We start from the raw sequence: 17469 nt of genomic DNA on the forward strand, positions 1-17469 counted from the left end.
TACGCGTCAATGTGTACTATGCATACAGCTTTGCGACATATGAGGCGACAGTGACGATATATTATATTCATAGTCAATGCATTTATCACTTCTTAAAATCAATTTTATTTTTACACATTTGTTCAGAATTATATTTCAATTAAATCCGGATTACGTATATTTTATAAATCCAAGGTTAATTGTACTATGACGATACAATTTATACTGTTTTCGTAATAATATGAGATCGGATAATATCTATACGAAATCAGAAATTATGTAAATGTAATCGATTAATTAAAGTTTCTTTGTTAGAATAAAATAAAATAGCTATAAAGTTGTAAAAACTATGACTTGCAATGACATTTAGATGATTTATTCAAATCGTTGTTTTATTTTTCAGTTCTTATTTTTTCATTTCTTTAGAAAGTTGCGGTTTCAAAGTAGCTTTCAAATTATAATATAATTCTGTCTTAACATTAATTAGAAAGTTGCTTAATTTATTAATCAATTCGAACGCCTTTTTAGTCATACGCTTAAATAATAATAAAAAATTGATTATGAATATATGTATTAAAATTGTATATTTTTCTGTATATGGAGTATAGTTGATTATACATTTATATAATATTGCTGAGTTTTGTACAAATGAAATTTTAATTCATTTTGCATTCTGCACGTAAAATGTGTTGTGGAACGATGAACTAAATCTGATTATAATATTTCTCTCGTTATATTGTATGCAAAACACGCATAATAAGATGTTGGTTGAACATAATATAAAAGGTTATTTTACTTCTGAGATGGTTTTAAAAAATAAAAATTAAACAAAAAAAAACAATATCGTATTTTTTTGACAATTTTTTTTTGACAATTGGTTAAAACAACTATTTTTTGTTTGAAAAACTTAGAAGAAATTACTAGGTATTGTATAAAATTCACCAATTTCAATATAAAATGTTCTAAAAATAAACAGATTACATTTGTATTCAAATTATATTCGGTTACCGTTTTTCCTTCTTCAAATACATAAAATATTAGGATCGACGAGGTGCATAATATGGAATTAGAATAAAATAAAACATAGCGGCATTTACGTAGCATTTACGTAGGCAAAACTGTCGTCAAAAAAATATTGGATTGAGCCAAAATAAATTTATATCCAATGACAAATCGTTTCCTAACGAATTTTAATAAATTTTGATCGTAATCATCAAATTTGTAATGAGATTCTTTAAGTTACCGAGCCAATATGAATCCACAAGCCGATATTCCTTTTCAGGACATCTTTGATTGATAAAAGAATTGACTAATTGTTATTCAAGGTTCCGAATTTAAAAATTTACTAATTAAGATACCTTCTATTGGAAGTGCAGTGACCTTTTAGCACCGTAAGTGCTCTAAAGAAGTTTTATAGATCGAACGCCTCCTTTGGTCCTTCACATTTCAATAAGTAGAGATTAGGTTTTATTTGCGAAAACGAACTTAATCCAATCTGGTATTATGCTGTAACTGGAGTCCACAAATACAACACCGTCAGACAAAACATTGAATACTGAGATAGAAACAACAATAAAAAAATGCACGACTACTTTAAAACCGTAATTTTAGAACATGAAATAGGACTGAATATGGAGCGATGCAACAGAGTTCGAATCCCGCAGCGGGTACCAATTTTTCTAATGAAATACGTACTTTACAATATATGTTCACGATTGACTGCCACGGTGAAGAAATAACATCGTGTAATAAAAAATGAAACCCGCAAAATTACAATTTGCGTTGGTAATTACTGGTAGTAGGACCTCTTGTGAGTCCGCACTACCTACTGCCTATTTCTGCCGTGAAGCAGTAATGCGTTTCGGTTTAAAGGGTGGGGTAGCGGTTGTAATCATACTGAGACCTCAGAATTTATATCTCAAGGTAGGTGGCGCATTTACGTTGTAGATGTCTATGGGCTCCAGTAACCACTGAACACCAGGTGAGTCGTGAACCACTGAACACCAGCACCAGGTCTGTGAGCTCGTCCACCCATCTAAGCAATAAAAAAAAGATTATAGTAAGGTGGTAGGAGTGGCTCGATGAATCATGTGCGACCTTGTACGAGTATTTGATTCATTGCCTGAGAGACTAGTAATTAAGATATAAAGTGTCAATAACGACTTATTTTTTCAAGCTATAGCAACGGCGTAGCAATACAATATTAGAACTCTAATAAAACATCTCTGATATACATGCCAATTGAAGGTGCAAATAATATTAAAATTGAATTAATAGATCCATGTAAAGTAAGCAGCCGTGGTGATGTTCCGCAAAAAATTATTATAAAATGTTGAACGAAATCAAAACTGTGAAGAGAAAACAAATAAAAAGCAAAAAAGGGAGGATAGGATTTTTTCAAAACCGCTCGAATTTTGCGACCCAATACAAAAATAAATATCATTTAACCTTTACTGTCGTACTCAATCAATCAATTCAAACCTATTAGTTTTTATTGCCTTACTATATTATATGTCTAATTCATCGAAATGTTTATTAATTTATGAATTCCTGCAAAAAAATAATACACTTCCGTGGTAGGGGTTTTGGTCTGTTACTCCTCATTTCTAAGCGACGTACATGATCATTACGCATTATTAGAGTTGATACGATGCCCTTAGCGAGAACAGAGCTGCGGTTTTTTTTAATTTACGCCACTGTGAGAAACTTCAACCTCTTAACTAGAGTCACCACAACTAAATAGGGTTAATATGGCTGGGGAAATACATATATTTACGCTTAATATTCCTTTGCCTTTGAATATTTCGACTCATCCGCAGAATATAGTCCTATCTATAGGATTGATAGTTTTCAGTAGAGGTTAAAGAAGTTGTTGACTTGTGTAACATTTAAACGGTGCGACTTGTTGTTTAAATTTTTTGGTATGTTGTTACTACGTCTCAGCTTTATTAAATACTGTGTAGTTTATAACTGTTATTCTTTTATTTCTGGAGATAGTGAGTTCTATATTAACATAAGACGTTTTATGGCAAAACAGCGAGGGTCCTTAGTGAACGTTACACGTTGTTTTATGGACACATGTAAATTAAATGACGTTCTATATTAACATGAGTCGGTTTTCTTTGGAATTACTAACTACTAATGAGTCCTACGTAAATAACAACCTTGAAATATTTAAACATAACGTTCCTCATATCATCACTGCCCTCCTATATAACTAAATAAAAAAGATAGTAATTATTTAAAATCGTTTATTAAGCGAAAAAATCTCAAAACTGGTGTAAAGAATCATCATAAACAGCAATCATAACACTAAAAATTACAGAAAACTTACAGGTTCATGTATCAATTAGAACATTGCAGGACGCAGACGCGGACGAAGATAATAAAACTTATTTTTTTTTTATAATAACAACATTAAAATCAGCAGTCTCAAAGTTTTTTTTTATTGCTTAGATGGGTGGACGAGCTCACAGCCCACCTGGTGTTAAGTGATTACTGGAGCCCATAGATATCTACTACGTAAATGCGCCACCCACCTTGAGATATAAGTTCTAAGATCTCAGTATAGTTACAACGGCTGCCCCGCCCTTCAAACCGAAACGTATTACTGCTTCACGACAGAAATAGGCGGGGTGGTGGTACCTACCTGTGCGGACTCACAAGAGGTCCTACCACCAGTAAACTATCTACTCACTAATCGTAGAACTAATCTTCTAATCACTAATCTATAATAATCAGCCTTCATAATTAATCAATCAGTCTTACATAGTAACCTAGACTTATAACTGGTGCACATACTTAATAGCAATGAAATGGCATGTAGACAAACATTAAATATTATAATTAACATTGCTTCGCTAAATTAGTAGGAAGAATTCAGCTCTAAAAAGAGGAAGCAGACACTAGATAAAATTATTCCGATAGATTATCATCCGATTCTTCAGAAGCAGTAACAGTTATATGATGTGGCAAAGAGTTAAAGTATGGAGTTCCTCTAAGGGAATAAGTTCTGAGCGGCACATATCCATTAAATCTTTATACTTCGCAGCAGGAATCATAATAGGTCCAGAATATGCAGCTTTTAGTTCAGCTTGTACCGAGTTCCTCGTATTACTACGAATTACTAAAATATCATAATCAGGTTGAGTTAGATCATATTTAAAAAACAAATTTGTTGGGATGTTATTCCAGTTAATCTTCTTGCCCTTAATGTCTTCGATCCAAACCTTAATATTAACAAGACTTTTAAAGTCGAATACGTCATCCTGGGTTACGTTTCGAACAACATAGGGTTCTCCTTCACTCTTGGCCCATCTTACTAATAAACGCCATTAATGAGGGGTATATATAGTTTTGGTTTGAGAAGCTCTCTTGATGACAGAGTGGATACTGTCCCCCTCATTTTGGGTATGCCATTTCTGTAAAAACCGTGTGTAATGTATATGTTGAACTTTTTGCGGCATAAATGTATAATGAATATACAAAGCGATTACAATTTTGGCCAGCACAATTGTCTGACCAAAAGCGGAACTCCTTGGTCCCTTGTTCAACATTAGTCTGTATAAAATTTAAGAGGCAACTGCTTACCTCGTTTGCTCCACGTTTTTGTACAGATTCATCCCACAAATAGCAAATGGCCTTCTTTTTACCCATATCAAAAACCGTAAAGTTAAAAGAAGATAGCTTTCTGTTATAGTAAAATATATTTTTATCGCTTAGAGGACACTGTAAAACTTTTCAAAATCAAACAGCAGTAACCATGTTTCCGTTTGACTCCTCAGCATCTTTTTTATCTAGGCTTTTTAAATGCCTTGCCTTCTTATTTGTCTGGTGTTATTGAAAAGCTTCTTTCTCTTGGTCAGTTGGATTTTTATTCAATCGAAAAACGTGACATTCCTCGCACTAATCTTTTTTGGGAGTATGAAAACCTAGATTGAAGTTTGAGTTGACAATGTCACGATACTGGCGTTCTTTTATGGCTTTAGTGTTGTATTTTTCAGGGTCATGATACATGATTAGGGCAGAATACGGTGTTGCAGATCGAATGGATATTAGTAGGAGATTGCATGAGTGCTGGTACTGACAGTTCCAAATTGAACGGAGTACAACTGTGGTGATCTTCTAAATCTTCAAGCTGAATATGTGGTAAATTTTCGTAACTTAAAGGCACTTTCAAACAAAATATAATAGGTTGGTTGCTGTAAGCATCCAAGGCAGATACATCAGGCACGAGATTAGGTACTGAGCTGTCGCAGGTAATTTTCTTGGTCCCACTATCTTCATGTAGCATTTTTCCAATACATCAGCTAGTACCTGACTGATTTCTACTGGTCCAGGAGGCAAAGGTGACGTTTGTATGTCTTACAGGTATCATCGTCATTTACAACTTAAAATTAAAAAAAAACTCATATTTTTATGACAATTTATAAAATACTATTTATATTTATGTTTTTGCAAAACAATTTAATTATACAGAAATAATTTAACAAAATTTAAATAAAAAATCGTTATATTTAACAACTTTTTTACACGATTAACGTCCTAACTGATTTCATTATCCCAGTAACAACGTCTCATCTATCTAACGAACCAACAAATCGCGTCACAGAGTTCGTTAAAAAATGTCCCATATTCACATAGAACGCTTAGAGGTTCAATAGTGTTCGTAAAATATCGTCCTAATATTTCATAACGCTTTTATTTTTAACAGTTAATTATTATAGAAAGATTGATTACTCCTGTGAATATGCATTACGCCAATTGTGTTTTTGCATTAAAAATGCGTTTCATTACCTATTCGTCAAAAAACGTCTTATAAAAACATCGATCGACTACAAGCACTTATTGAAACAAAAAAGCAATATAGATAATATTTTTTAATTTAGAACTTAATAGCGTGTGAATTATGAAATAATGCAACTGAAAAGTTGGCAACTTAATATTATTTACATTTTTCTCCATATGAACAGCAGCTACATTAGAAAATGATGAACTAAGGTCAGGGTCTTCTGTATCAGCCTTAAGCATATTCAACATTTTCCGTGATCGTGACATGTCTAAAAATATTTTTTATCGAGCAAAATACGTGTTACATTATTAATTTAAAATCAAACAGTAAAAACCTAAGCGCTTGACACAAAGACGCCCTCTCTCCAACAAGTCCAACGAACAGCGGCCGGACTGACGAACGAACAGTGCGGCCGCTCCGTGCGGGCCGGCGCTTGATCATTCCGTACGTTTTTATGCGGAGCTAACGACAGATAGAACGTTATTCAATTATATATTTCCGAAACTAAATGAGATACAAAAATTCCAAAAACACACGTCCGTAGAGTTCGTATCCCTTATTTCGCCTAGCTATATAACTCGTTTTTGCTCTATGATCACATCGGACTTTGTTCTGCGGATGAGTCGATTTCTTACCACTGAGTAATTTATGTTTTAATTAGTAGTCCAACAATCATTCCATCGAAAATAAAGCCTAATTTTACGTCCCTCTCGATTGTCGAGCCAATACATCCAAAATTGAGCACTAAACAAATTGAAAAAAATAATTCTTCTAATAAACAAGTCTGAAGTTTCAATACCAATTGAAACCGGTTATTATATTTTATTATACCTACTAATGAATTGAATTATGATTGTTTTATTGTGAGATCTAAACTTAATGAAATACGTGGCCTTGTCTGGGGCTTTACGTTTTATTGACTTGTAAAGCTTTATATTTTAGTACGCCGCAGCTATAGAGTGAGGCAGAATAAACGAGTCAACAGAGGCGACTGTTTGGTTAGATACGTGAATGTAGTAAGCATTTGCACAAAAAAAATAATTACACAAGTTCGACCACCGAATAGAAATTTATTATATTTATTTTATTATACAAATATTACGGTTCTTTTTAGAGTCCGGATTTTACTGTTGCTCTTTGTTTGAACCTATGAAAGTTTGTCTCTTTTAAGGCACCTTATATTGACACTGATTTGCGAAAGTGGATACTTCAAGATAATAGAACCATAATGGGTTCATTAATATGCACCGTAAATAAACCGTTATTCTAAACGAACGCTGGAATCTAATTAAAATATGAATCATAAAAAATCATATCGAGATTAATAGCAGCAATTTTGTATGCGTATCGGCTGCGTAAAAACTAAGGAAGCAACCTTTAAGTTGTAGTTCTGGGTAGCCGTTCACGCTTGGCTGCTGACCATCGTACCATATCTCACCTATCGTATACCCGAATGCTAAAAAGAACCTTAAGGTTGAGTGCTACGATCTATATTCCCGATCCTCTAATTTTGAAGTAATATGACTTATTATAATTGTTCTGTAAGTGAATGAACTATGGGCAGTGGGCATATCGAGCACGGATTTATTATTAGTGTAATTATTCAGGTAAACTGTATTATTACTTTCTTCACTAATCGAATGTACTCAACTAATAGAATATTTTATTTTTGTAGTTTCTTCGGGGCTGTTGTTATTGTTTTGAGGTTTATTTCATTAACTACATATTTTAATTTCTTTTTCAATATTACCTTATATATGATTTTCGGTATTGAAATTTCTCGTCAGGGATAGTTTTAAATTTGAATATTCTAAATCTGGGAACGAATCACGCACGGTCACTCGGCTTCAAATTAAGATGTCCTTTGTTATGGGTACCAGAGACGGACATACATACATATATACTTTAAAACAAATAAATAAATATTTACTAACTATCACGCCACGTTAACTGGTCCCGTGCTATGTTCGTAAAGAACTTGTGTTACAGGTACCAGATAACGGAAATAAATGTAAGATTTTTATTATACACGTACATATATTTAATATACATCCATAACCCTGGAAAAGACATTTTATATTTATCATACAAATATCTTCCCTTGGCGGGATTCGAACCCGCGGCCCCCTTGTGTAGTGACCATGTCGGTTACCACTACACAAGATGGCCGTTAAATATAGACAAATAAAGCGTAAACAAACCTGTTCATCATACGAATGTTTGCCCGATGTGTGAATCGAAGCCACGACCCTCGGCTCAGCAGTTAGGGATGCTATCTATTGCAACGTCGAGTCAGTTAGGTAGTTATTGTATGAGCTCGTAATTTGCACTCGTTTAGCATCACAAAGAAATCGATAAATGTGCTTGATGCTATGCCATAAATTAAATATGCTAAGCTGCTTTCGATTCGATATATCGCATCTTTAGAATTGAAGTGGCCTAACTAAAAATTTTAAGAAAATGTGTTTTGTACTTCGAACTGCTTATAAACATACCTATATATTCTATAAGCTAATAAAATTAAGCAGTCTCTTTTAGTCCAGAAAGGAAAAACGTACTTTTTTTAATCTATTTTAAATAATTGCGTGCGTTCCTTAAGCCTTGTTCGGACTAGGCGAGTATTTTAGTCGAGTATCGAGTAATTTAGTAGCTAAATGTGTCTGAGCACCAAAAATTTAGTCGAGTAGGTTAGTAAATAATTTAGTCAAGTCAATCCATTTTGTTCTATTTTTTCGGGCGAGTAGCGAGTAGTTTAGCCACTAAATTACTCGGTACTCGACTAAAATACTCGCCTAGTCCGAACAAGGCCTTAAAGTATGTATACTATTAAATCAAAAAACAAAAAAATGAGATTAAAATCGCTCAATTACATTTTTGGCGGCTACCAAAAAACCAGAAATTTTGGATTAAGCCACTTAAATCCTAAAGGTGCGAATTATGATATGATATTCGTTTATTGTAATTACATATGGTTGCGTTCAGTGCGTAACAAACTTACGGATTGTTGTTATATTTTGTCCTTGATTGTAATTATACTGTGATCAAAAGAGTTTTATTCCGATTTGTGCACGTTTAAATCTCTTTGTGGCCCGTTATTATTATCCTACGAATGACTAAGATTTCTATCAACAAATTTCGTTTTTTTTTTTATATTAATGCCAATATTTATTGTCTATTATATTTTTTTCTAGATTTCTGCAAAACACCGATCAACTGGACTATGAAGACTTGAGGTATGTAAAATTTTCTTAATTTGAAAGCATTTAAAAAAAATCCAATGACAAAAATAATTTAATGGATATTAAATTTTCAAAGTTGCGTCTAACAAAAAAAATGAATAAACAAAATATTAAATCGATAAAAAAATATCTAAGAACTGAAATAAAGTCGGCTCTAACATACACGATGAACAATAAAAAAATGGTAATTTGAAGACTTGTAATAAGTATGGTAAAGTTTGTGGGAGTGACATATCTATGATTTTATCTAACGATGTTAAAGAATTATTATATACATTTATTTTTCCGCGTATAGTGCTGTATTTATAAGCTATATGTTGTGTAAGTATTGTGGTTGTGGTACACACCGTGGCATAGTTCACAAAGCATTGACACTCGCTCGGGAGGTCAGGAATATCTACATACAATCTGACAGGATCCATTAGTGAAGTAATCGCTGGTTCTTTGTTCAACTATACAAATGATAGGTTGGGAAAAGCAAAAGTTTAGATTAGATATGCTTGAATATTAATTTACAACTCAGCTAAAGCCCCAACGTCATTTGAAATCCAAATCGATTTTTAAACAATAAAATTCATTGTTTTGTTTACTTTAAGCTGAACTTTTTTAATGATTTTTTTTATTGCTTAAATGGGTGGACGAGCTTACAGCCCACCTGGTGTTAAGTGGTTACTGGAGCCCATAGACATCTACAACGTAAAGGCGCTACCCACCTTGAGATATAAGTTCTAAGGTCTCAGTATAGTTAGAACGGCTACCCCACCCTTCAAACGGAAACGCATTACTGCTTCACGGCAGACAAAAGGCAGGGTGGTGGTACCTACCTACGCGGACTCACAAGAGGTCCTACCACCAGTAAATACGCAAATTATAATTTTACGGGTTTAATTTTTATTACACGATATTATTCCTTCACTATGGAAGTCAATCGTGAACATTTTGTTAGGTACGTATTTCATTAGAATAATTGGTAGGTACCCGCCTGCGGGATTCGAAAACCGTTGCATCGCTAGATACGGATGCACCGGACGTCTTATCCTTTAGGCCACGACGACTTCAAAATATGACTTCATGATATTTTGGTTTTTTTTTTACAAGCAGCTAAACAATTTCTTGGCCGTTCTAAAGTTCTAATAATACTCGGATAGACTGTGTGACAGAGGATATGCGAGAGAAAGACATGACTATACTCACTATATATTACGTGTGATACGCCTGAATGGAAAAAGAACAGGCTGCGCCGACCCCACACAGTGGGATAAGGGCAAAAAGAAGAAAACACATATAGAAATTTTATAAAACAACGTACAAGAAAACGCTTTAATACTAAAATATTCATCCATTTATCTTAGTTATTTAACCAGAATTAAATTACCTGATTGCCAATAATAACTCAGCCCTTTCCATTTAGACCAGTCTGGGTTCCTATAATTAGCCACCGGATAATTCTAACGTATCCTTGTGGTGATATTTTCGTATTCGCAATGGAAATACAAAATTACAGCAAATTACAGACTAAGTCGCTCAAATGACTACGTGGGTACTTGATATTATTGTCGTCGCATATTTAATTGTTCTGTAATTTGTAAATTGGAATAAAATGCGTTGTGTCTTTGTTGCTTTATATGAGAAAAAATGCTGACATATTTTAGAGATGTGTGACAGGAAAAAAAAAAAAAGGCAAGGTGTCAGGCCGTGTGGCGGTTTTCTGTTAAGATGACTGAATGACCAGATTATGGTCTGCACACAAACACACTGACGAGGAACTGGGTTATAAAACCGGTCACTAAATACATGACGGCCACGACCACTCCGTCGAGAATGTAGCTAAGAAGTGTATGAGAATATCAGCTTACGATCATTATGATATTTTGTGAATATATCATATTACCGTCAAGAAAGCTTGTCATGATGATTATAGTCACTTTGCCGCTTGAGGTTGCCCTCGCACTGGAGGTTTTCTGCTTATATATGCCGCAAAACCGTAATGCGTTACGGTTTGAAGGGTAGGGGATAGCTGTTACACAATACAACGTAGGTATACTTTGGTCTCGTGGCTCAAAGGCGATATTCGCCCTGTAATACTTAAGGGTTCCGGTAACGACTTACACTAAGAGAACTGTCAGCCCGTGCCACCATTTACGCAGTAAATAAATGAACACTAAAAAATACACACACTTTTTTACTGGTGGTAGGACTTCTTGTGAGTCCGCGCGGGTAGGTACCACCGCCCTGCCTATTTCTGCCGTGAAGCAGTAATGCATTTCGGTCTGAAGGGTAGGGCAGCCGTTGTAACTATACTGAGATCTTAGAACTTATATCTCATGGTGGGTGGCGCATTTACGTTGTAGATGTCTATGGGCTCCAGTAATCACTTAACACCAGGTGGACTGCGAGCTCATTCACCCGTTTAAGCAATAAAAAAAATAAAAATAAAACACAACACTAAATATATTAAAAAAAATGACTCTGTTTACACAAAACGCCTCATTGTCCTGTGAAATAGGCAAGACGATGGGGCTACAGCAGGCTCACAGGTCCACCAGAAGAAACAAAATGTCACAATAAAAATAATTTTTTTTATAAAGAATACAGAATAAGACGCATCCGACCTCGATTTCATGAAACAATCGTATCATCAATATAATGATTGAATGAACCGATCTTATCTCACGTTCCAGCTTCTCGATATATAAATAAAATGTAATGATGTAGATCAAACTAATGAGAGATATGTAAATAGTGTCTACTTACGAAAAAGTATTGCTCACTTCATTAAAAACATTTAATATATTCCGTTATGTTGTTAAGCCGTAAAAATAGCTGTTAATTATTTTTTTATTTAAATTTTTTGTGCTTCCTGCGCATCTTTCGTTGATATTGAATAGTTGTTTGTAGAGCTTCTTCACTTCTTTCGGTGCCTTTTGGTTTGTATAAATAAATACGATTAATTACGATTAAACAAGTTTAATAAATGCGACAGCGTGTTTGATAGTCCGTAATTTTACGTACAAACGAATCTACATTTCTACTAGTAGTTTATAGAGCAGTGATTTACGCAAACAAATTTTTATTTCGAGAAAATGCAACGTAATTTTGATAATGAATTCCAAATTTAAGGGCCAAGCTACTGTGTATGTCTAGTATACGAACTACCAAAAATTAAATGAAAAAAAAAAACTTTTTAAATATAGAAGATTAAGAAGTGTATCTATCGTATTGGCGAATTTAAATTATTTCGTAAACCTATAAAGCGAATACATTGAAAACCAAACAGATAATGTTTGAGCCAATTTTTTTCCAGAAACGGCTGCTACTACAGTTTAACATTTGATAACTCATTATTATAAAAAATTACCTGTACTTCATAAAATAACGATGTAAAGCCAAATCGGAGCATTTCAAATCGACAACCGTATAGTCGTACATCTTCCATTAACTACATCGACCATTACAAAAGTAATACTGGCATGTCTAACCGCAAATGGCCCGGTATTATCCGCGCATCACACTGCGCACGCGATGGGTGTCATATACAAGTCGCGTGCCATTATTCATTGGATGTACGATTGTTAGGCTGATGCTTTTCTTCGATTCGATTATTATTTTAGTTGCCTTCAACTCGCATGGTTGCATAGCCGCAAAAGTTTTTGAGTTTTAACGAAATTTGTACTCACTAATATGTTATAAATTTTTGTCTACGGATTTTCATGTAGGTAACGTAAATTCATGCAGGTTTTTAGTGATTCGTAAAATATAATAATAACCTCTTTAGTTCATAAAAAGATAATGGTTACATTTTATTGTATAAGTAGATATAAGGAATTCATAGATGTTATAATATCATCGGTCGTCATGGCGAACATATGTATTTATCCTAATATTCGTAAAGCGAACTTAAGCTTGCTTTTGCCCTTATTCGATTGTTTTAAAACCAAAACGCATTATAAAATACCTTCACCCTTCTATTGTTTATAAGAATTCAAGAGATTTTATGTATGTATCGTGAGCCAACAATGATTAACGTACAAAAGTTTTGGATCAACAGCCTTTTTTTTTTTTTTTTTTTTCGGGTAGAGGGCCGAACCTCCTACGAGGTCCCCGCGCCTAGGGGGCGCGCGGGGTATGTGAGACTCAACGATCTGCAGGTGTTGAGAGCAGATCGCGGGCCCAAGGATTTTAGGGCCCACCCACTAAACGACTCCCCTGCACTCTTACACCCGACGTCCGATCTCCGTCCGGGGTCAGAACCCGTTCAGAGTAGGGGGGTTCCCGCGGTCAACACTACAACCAGACACGCGGCGCCACCCCGAGGACGCCCGACCGACGGGTCGTCGAGGCGATAGTCGACGACCAACGACGTCAGTCTCCGCGGTACGGCGGCCCTACCAGGCCGCCCGGGCGGTGCCGCTGGTGTTCCGGGATATCCCGCTGGGCCAGAACCAGCCTGCCGGGTCGGAACGCGATACACCGCCGACCGGGTTGCTCTTCAACAGTATGTTCGGCGACGACAGCGATGACGAAAATGCGGACCGCATCGCAGTCCGCAGCCGCCGACCCGCCGTCCCGTCCTCCTGGTGCCAGCGCGCTAGAGTGACGGTAGCGTGCGGCGCAGCCTCAACCCCCTTAGGTCGCCCCGTGACCATCACCGGGAGGAGACTGCCTCCTCATAGGGGCTGGAGCTGGACAAACGCCCTCCTCCGACCCCCGGCCCGACGGCGGCGGCACGGCGCCGAGAGGGAAGAAGAGCTCTCCCTCTCCCGTTCCGCCGCCTCCTTCTGCGAGATGGTGGACTCGCAGAAGTCGAGCATCGCCTGCCAGGACTCGTCGCTGCCGAGCATCGTAGCCACGACGGTCGGAAGCGACAAGTCCGGTCCTATTTTTGCAACGAGGACGCGGCGCTGCTCCGCGAAAGCGGGGCAGTACGCGAGCGTGTGCTCCGCCGTGTCCTCGTTGCAGCCACTGCAGTGGTGGCACTTCGGCGTCGGCTCCCTCCGGGTTGGATCAACAGCCTCACTCAACAATAATAGTTTGCATGTAAAATGTGAGTTATTTATATACACTTTCGATGGATTTTTTATGGTAACCGACCCAAGAAACTTGCACTATCACTTAACTTTATTTTTAGTTCTTATGCTGCGTGCGTATCCAAAAATAACACCTTGTAGAATGATCATCATAATACGATCACATAATGGCAGATCAATCTAGTGTAGCATATAATCTTTGGTACGCGACAGCAAGACGTTAGCGTGTGTGGTTTTCACGTCATCTGCGCAATCGAGAATAATAGTCTTTGGTCTTGTCACTCCTGTCGGGGGCGGGGAAGGAAATGGCTACTAGAGAAGCGCAGTGCCCGCATAGTTGCAGTCATTTTAATGCATTTCTTAGCTTAGTAATGAGAGTCGAGGCACTGTAATTTTCCTTGCCCCGCAACGAATGAAAAACGGAAACGTATTTCAAAATCGATATTATTTAGCTAATACCTGCCTCGGCGAATGCGTGTGCGCTACGTATTGGCAACTATTTATTATTACTGTGATTTCGATAAAAAATTCTAAAACATCCGCGTAATTAATTCTAATCGATAAAAGTGTGTTAGTTTATTATTTCGTAACTGCCTGTGCTCTGCGATTTAAAGATAAGACTGCTACCAAGATCTTTAAATTATATCAAGTTGTTTTTTTTGTAATTCGTATGGAAAATAAACATTTGTTAGTAGATATTTTTTTTTAATTTATATGACGTGAATATTCCTGAAAGCAGGTTATAATTCTTGACACGCTGATATAAGAAAAATAGCGAACAATAAAACATATGCGTTAAATATCATGTAACACTACGCAAGTTTTCTATGGCTCGGGGTCAACGGCCTCGTGTATGTCACTTCTACCATTTCATTTCGCTTTATGTTGCGGGTTTACGAAATTCTTACATTAACTAGTAGATATTCGTCCAGCGTTTTGAAATTGGACGATAATCGCTCACACCTCAAGATTTATGTTCATTTAAATATTAACATTTTTATTCTGTTTTTGTCTTAGAACGGTTTTCTTGTACCTACAAAATGAAAAAGACATCATAATACTAAATATTATGTAGCTGTTTTTTTTTCTTTATTAGAGCCTTATATTATACCTATTAAGTTAAGTCGGCTACTGTAGCTGTTATAGAAAAAAAAAAACAGTTTCAATTTATACTATTTAATTTTGTGTTCACTGGTGGCAGGACCTCTTGTGAGTCCGCACGGGTAGGTACCACTACCCTGCCTATTTTCGCCGTGAAGCAGTAATGCGTTTCGGTTCGAAGCGGGGCAGCCGTTGTAACTATACTGAGACCGTAGAACTTATATCTCGAGGTGGGTGGCGCATTTACGTGGTAGATGTCTATGGGCTCCAGTAACCACTTAACATCAGGTGGGCTGTAAGTTCGTCCATCCATCTAAGCAACAAAAAAAAAATTCTGTAGTTTTTGTTACACAGATAAAAAATATTGTTCTCGCTAACGATAACGACTCCTTCGCGCACCGTTTTATCAACTTACAAATTGCATTTGATTTCGATTACATTAGGTACCTACATACAATTATTATGGACCGTCTAAACACATATTTATTTAAAATTTTTGAGTTTCTTTAATTCAATGTTTTTAACGTGATTTTCGGGCGTCCTGGTAACACGATAACTGTTAATGATCTTTATTTTAAAAAAATACATACGTACGACATTCGACGACGACGATACGGCACACGTTTTGCAGAACCGATGGCCTATGGAGCAGATGTGTTCTGGACTGGAGATCAGATGAAAAAAAAATTGTCTTCTTGACATGAATTACTTGTGTACGGTACCTAACCATTTCATATGATAGGTTGGGGAAAAGTCTTTTCGCATTATAGTATGTATGAAGATGATAGTATGATATAGTATGTATGCTGAAGAACTGGGAATTGATAACAAAAAAGGTTTGACACATTTTAAAAAAAACTGGGTACACAAAAAACCTCGATATTTGGGTACCTCACGATCTCCCTGAAAGAAACCTAATGAACCGTGTACTCATTTTTGATTCTTTATTACGACGTAATGAATCCGAACCATTTTTGAAGAAGCTGATAACTGGTGATGAAAAGTGGATCACTTACGACAAGAACGTGCGAAAAAGGTCGTGGTCAAAGACCGGTCAGGCTTCACAGACTGTGTCGAAATCTGGGTTAACTCGCAACAAGGTGATGCTGTGTGTGTGGCGGGATTGGAAGGGCATTATTCATTATGGGCTCTTACCACCAGGCAGGACCATCGATTCTGAATACTACTGCGATTAACTGATGAGATTCAAGCAAGAAGTTGAGAGAAAGCTGCCGGAATTAATCAACAGAAGCAGTGTGGTTTTCATCATGAAAACGCTAGACCTCACACATCTTTAGCCACTCAGCAAAAATTAAGAGAGCTTGACTGGGTGTTAATGCATCCACCGTATAATCCTGACCTTGCACCTTCAGATTTCCACCTGTTTCGGTCTCTTCAAAATTCTTTAGGAAGTGTCAGGTTAACATCACGCGAGGACTGCCAAAACCAATTGTCGGGGTATTTTGATCAGAAGCCCCAAAATTTCTATAGCAATGGGACAATGTCCCCACCTACAAGATGGCAAAAAGTTATCGAACAAAATGGTACCTACATACTTTAGTTAAATGTAAATAAACTACAGTAAAAAATGTTGTGAATCTTCTTAAAAAATGCGAAGAAACTTTTTCCCCAACCTATCATATTCACCATAACAATACCATCGAATGTTTTCATCCCGAATTATTATATACGTTTTGTGCTGTCGGTACTTTTATGGAGTACTAAAGTTCCATAAGGCGCATTCACTGTTACAAGCTTGCTAATTGTTCTCGCATAAAGGAATTATAGTAATGGATCCGAGATTGAGGACTGATTAACGAGAATGATAAAACGAGTCACGTCCATCGGCGCTTCGAAAGCCGACAGGTGTTTTCATTGAATGCGAATTAAAAAATAAAATTGTATTCGTGATGTATAGATAAATATTGTGAGCGTATTGTTAGAGCTGAGAATATTAAAACGCATTTTACAAATTTAATTGGATATTTGTATTTATTGAGGATGTAGCACTGTTTTTTTACACTTCTGTTTTCTTTTACATCACGACTGCACCATATGCGGAATAAGTTACAGAGCCTAAAAATAGTACATCAAAAATTCTTTGCCGCAAACAATAATGATGTATCTGTTTCGGAAATTGCAGACACAATAAAAACTTATTTTAAGGCCTGTTATTATTGCAATGGAATTATTATTATTATTTCATGAGTGGCAATATTCTTATTCCAAAATAATCAAAAACACATTGACGTATAATTAGGTAAACTCTAAAATCAATTTCAGAACGTAGGGGGGGTACCCTCTATTTTATGAATTTGTTGATTCAATCTGT

At 36.1% G+C, this 17469-nt stretch overlaps 1 protein-coding gene across 1 annotated transcript in view; it reads left to right on the forward strand.

The window, feature by feature from the left end:
* LOC105842602 (uncharacterized) overlaps nucleotides 1-17469 on the forward strand; it is a 98294-nt gene that overhangs the window by 13991 nt on the left and 66834 nt on the right. Inside the window, exon 2 of the mRNA XM_012696585.4 lies at nucleotides 8962-9003. The gene's annotated coding sequence lies outside the window, so the exon portion shown is untranslated. The remainder of the gene's footprint in view (nucleotides 1-8961; nucleotides 9004-17469) is intronic.

Source organism: Bombyx mori, chromosome 19 (assembly GCF_030269925.1).
Source record: "Bombyx mori chromosome 19, ASM3026992v2".
Taxonomy (NCBI): Eukaryota; Metazoa; Arthropoda; class Insecta; order Lepidoptera; family Bombycidae; genus Bombyx; species Bombyx mori.